We start from the raw sequence: 4,966 nt of genomic DNA on the forward strand, positions 1-4,966 counted from the left end.
GTAGCCGCAGAGCTGAATCCTAATTATATTGACTATTGAGCATATTTAGGTTGACTATTTAAATATGTTTGGAATGATAAAAGATATTTATAATAAAGACCGTAATCTCCTTTCATAAATATTTAGATATATTAAATAGAATCTTGCTAGGAAGTTAATACGATATTTGTATAATGTGTACAATGAATTATTTATTTAGTCCAATATAAATTAAAATAAAAATTACTCATGAAATAATAAATTTAAAAACTCTCATTCAGTTATTTAACATTAAATTTCAAATTTTAAATTCTCCAATTTCAAATTTCAAATTTTTTAAAAAATTCAGTTAGTTATTTCAAAAAAATAACCATCTGAAATCTTCCAATACTCTCTTCTTTTTCAACCGACGGCCACCCCACCTTTATCAATAATCATTCCATTTTACCGCCATTTACTACAACATTTTCAGGTTGAGACAATATTTAAAAAGTGTTGCTTAAAGGCTGATAAAAGGTTGCTTTTGATCTATGGCAACACTTTTGGACCTAAGGCAACGTTTCTGGGGGGCGTTGCATATGCGGCCGTTGCCTTAGATCAAAGCAACACTTTTTTGCTTCAAAAGTAACGCTTTTGATGGCAACACTTGGTAAGTGTTGTCTTTGGTTGAAACACAACAACACTTCAGAGGTGTGTTTGAGATAACACTTTTGCAGTATTGTCTTTTCTCTCATATTTTGATCACTACTAAAAAGTGTTGCCTATTTACCATAAAATACAACCGTTTTACGTGTTGCTTATAAGTTTGAATTTGCAATCCTTTGAAGTGTTGCTAATTAGTTTTGAATATGCAACCTTTAAAAGCATTGCCTTTTCTTTTGGATATGCAACCTATACAAGTGTTGTCTTTTCTTTTAGATATGCAACCATACAAGTATTGTCTAATATTCAGAATATGCAACTAATAGAAGGGTTGCCTTTTTGACAAAAATAAAAGTTACTTTTGTAATAAAAATACAAAAAGCAATAAAATTTTTCGTTCATACATGTGTAATTATTTTAATTAATAAATAAGTTTGGACACAACAGACAAAATTTATAAAAGAGACAAAATAACTAATAATAACATTCTAATTAAAATAGATATTAGAATAGATATTAAAAGGTTCAATTAGTATTTCAAATACATATTTATCAGGTAGTTGTTCCTCTTAGAGCTGCAAACATTAATAATTAAGATCAGACTCTTAGTTCACACTACTTTATCCTATGAGGAGCTAATTGACAATGCAACTATACTCTTGTTGATTCTTGACAGTGTCATCAAGGAGTGCTACCTGTTGCAGTTGCATTGGTAAGAGTAGTGATATCATCATGAGAGCGGACATTGACAGCTAAGTTAACCACAAAAGCTAAGTGATCTCTCTAAACCCCCATTGCCTCAGCAGCCTTGACAGACTGCGTGGCCACCAATGTGGCTGCAGAGGCCATAGCCATGTCAATCTTGGCCATCCTCTCATCCTTGCTTGGTGCAGATGAAGCAGCCATTGCAGCTGCCATGGCTGCCATGGCAGAAGCCACTGCAGCCACTAAGATGGTAGCATGCAGCTGAGCATTGTGAGTTCTTGTTTCTTCTTTTTTTTTCTCTCTTCTGTTTCCCTGGCCATGCTAGTAAGTCAGTGCAAATATCTAGCATAACATCTGCAAATTCAAGATTAAAAAGAATTTAGTTAGTATATTACTATATCAAGGGTCATAAGTAGAAAGCTTTGGTTTTAAAGCATATGGTCGAACAATACAAACATAAAAGAAAGGAAGGCAAAAGACAACGTATCCACTTATTACCTCAGCTACTACCACAAGTAACCTGCACATATATCAATGAAGCTTAGTTTTTATTATTGAGATGCATAAAATCTCTTCACCATAACAAAATTATCTTAAAGCTACACTGTTACATTAAAAAATCAAATCACTAATGATCTAACACTTGAGAATCACACCCATCGCCTCTCTGTGAATCAAATTCTACATTTGCAGCTTAGTCTTGTTCATATTGAGATGATAAAGATGTTTCATGATCCTGATAACACAAAAAACTATCTTTATGCCTAAGATCAGAATTTCAAAACAGTCGCACAATCACAAAATATAAAGGTAAAAGTAAAAACCTTGGTGCTGGATGGAAACAAACAGTGAACATTGTATTAGTTGTTCTCTTGTCAAACCAATCTTTTCTTCTGTGAAGTTCATATATCGTTACAAGCACTTTCTTAATTCATGCTTTATCCTTGTTAGTGTTGCAAGTGTGAGGAGTGTTGAAGTTAGTCCCACATCAAAGAAAGCAAGGAAGAGTGAGGAGTTTATAAGATGAGAGACCCATTAACTTGACACCTTAAGGTTTTGAGTTGGATGTGGTGTCTTCTCATCTTATGTTCTCTCGCTTGATTCCTCCCCGAAATCTCCCCGGTTGTCGAGAGCTCTCCATGTTCGGCCCAACAAAGTAGTATCAGAGCCGATGGTTAATCGGTCTGGTGGTTTTAAGGGGTATTCAAGGTGAAGCATCGAAAGTCTTCCCGGTAAAGGTGGTCCGGGCGGCGTGTCCCGCGGTGTTTTGCGGCGGTGTGATGGACGAATACTCATGGTGGTGGAGGAGCTAGAGGGGAGTTGATGCTTGATGTGGAGGCTCACACTTGAGGGGGATATTGTTAGTGTTGCAAGTGTGAGGAGTGTTGAAGTTAGTCCCACATCAAAGAAAGCAAGAAAAAGTGAGGAGTTTATAAGATGAGAGACCCATTAACTTGACACCTTAAGGTTTTGAGTTGGATGTGGTGTCTTCTCATCTTATGTTCTCTCGCTTGATTCCTCCCCGAAATCTCCCCGGTTGTCGAGAGCTCTCCACGTTCGGCCCAACAATCCTCTTCCTTTTGAACACAGACAAAGAACAAACACACACATAAACATTCATTCAAATTGTTCAATAAGCACAGCCATCTAAAGACATCACACAGCCAACATAACCAAAAGGTTCATCTCAAATTAAATGAGTCCTATGGGATTAAAAACAAGACACTTTCAAAGCATGGTTCTTCGCTTTTTTCTTATGCTTCTATTTCATGCACTTAATACTGTGAATTATGTGAGCTGCTAAAATAATAGATACTGGCCAGAACTATAGTTGGGGACTAATTGGAATGTACTTGAGTACAAATGACTAGATGAGACAGCGACAGTTTGCTCAATCTTTTATAATTTGTTGTGATTGTGATTTAATGTGTTCCTTGGCATTGCTATTTTCAGTAATCATTTTATTTTAATCATTTGTGTATATTGCTTCATTTATACAACTTAGTTGTTGGTAACCTTGTGAACAGTTAAACTTACTTGGCAGTAAGAAAATTTGCTCACATAGTACTTGTATTTTTAGACACTCATGTTGCCATGGAAGTCAGCTGCAGCCTCTACTGCTGCCTGCAACTCCATTTGATTACTCAATCTGTGAAATTCATCAAAAGAAAATATATTAGTGATCATTACAATCTTCTTAAACATAAAGAAGATGCAATTCAGTGGTAAAGAAAAATAAAATAAAATTAAGTAAAGAAGATGAGAATCATAATTTGGAGACAACGAAAATGGAACTGGCTCCCTACTGAAAGTGGGGTGACTGGTGAGGAATTGCAGCCAAGTTACAGCTGATGCTGATATAAACAGGTTTGCTTTCTTTCAGTGCGGTTGAGATTGCAGTGTCAAGGATCTCATGAGCATCTTCCAAGTTATTAACCACAACCTATTATCAAAATCAATAAAAAAATCTATTTTAATTACACATTAAGCTCACATTTCAGCATCAAAGAATAATAATAATAATATATGCAAACCCAAATACCCCTTTAATTTCATATTTGTAACCAAACAAAAATCACAAAATAGTCTACATATGGTGGAAAGATTATGCTATATATAATCAAGCATTGGCAATAATATAATGTCTTTCAGTAAAATAAAGCACTACTGGACATCCAGAACGTTTGACTTCAAACAAGGACGAGTGATCAACATAGAATAAAGTATCATAACCCAAATTGATGCATGTTTTCATTTTTCTTAAAAAATAATAATAAACAAAGAAGAAAAAATCATAGTGATGCAATCATATAATGTCACACGAATCATAATACGTAAAATTTTACTTTATAACTTTTTTTACTTCATAATTAAAATAAAAATAACGATTCTACACAACGGTATCCGGACACACATATAGTCTCCAAATACGTATTCAAGATGCAAATAATAGAAACATTTCATTTTCGAATGGAGGTAATATTTAGATAATAAAAATCACTATATGAAAACATTTCATTTTCGAATGGAGGTAATAAACATTTCATTGCAGTACTTACTATTATTTATTAAATTAATTAATAATGATTTACCTGGTAGCAAGTAACAGTTTGGAAGCAGCGAAGCTCCTGGGTGAAATCCGGTAAGCCAATGGTGTGATGCAAGATCCGGTTGGTCACGGCTAAGAATTTGCAGGTTCAACAACAGAAAAGCCACCTAGAAAACTTCTAGTCTCTTATGGAATTGGAATTAAAGATTGGATTTTATCTTTCCAAAACAGTTCTTGCACCCCTCTGTCATTTTGCCGAAGCAATTAGTTTAATCATAGTGATACAAGCAAAAGAAATAAATATTTTTTGTTGTTTTAAAATAAAAAGAAAAACAAAATTATGAAAGCAATGTTTTCTTGAGTTAGTAATTGGTGAAGACTTATTATTGATGCAAAAAAGTTTGCAGAAAGGGACATGACACACCTCAAACTGAACTAACCAATTGTTTATCCCTTCTTCAAATCCCCTATCAAGATGGTAAGTTGGTGCACTCCCATCCAAACAAACTGCAGAATAATTTTTAGGGGTGGGGGATTACCAAATATTATAATAAACTAATTAAAATAGAACAGCTCAATAAAGAAAGTTAA

The 4,966-nt window shown here is 34.2% G+C and overlaps 1 long non-coding RNA gene across 1 annotated transcript; it reads right to left on the minus strand.

Annotated features, from left to right (window-relative positions):
* Positions 1 to 3,251: 3,251 nt before the first annotated feature.
* LOC107469063 (uncharacterized) lies at positions 3,252 to 4,550 on the minus strand. The gene is made up of 3 exons (XR_002369062.2): positions 4,419 to 4,550; positions 3,633 to 3,769; positions 3,252 to 3,475 (listed from the first exon to the last, which is right to left on the minus strand). It is a non-coding gene; the product is annotated as an uncharacterized LOC107469063 (long non-coding RNA).
* Between the last annotated feature and the right edge of the window lie 416 nt (positions 4,551 to 4,966).

The sequence above is a fragment of the Arachis duranensis genome, chromosome 10 (genome assembly GCF_000817695.3).
Source record: "Arachis duranensis cultivar V14167 chromosome 10, aradu.V14167.gnm2.J7QH, whole genome shotgun sequence".
In the NCBI taxonomy this organism is placed as follows: Eukaryota; Viridiplantae; Streptophyta; class Magnoliopsida; order Fabales; family Fabaceae; genus Arachis; species Arachis duranensis.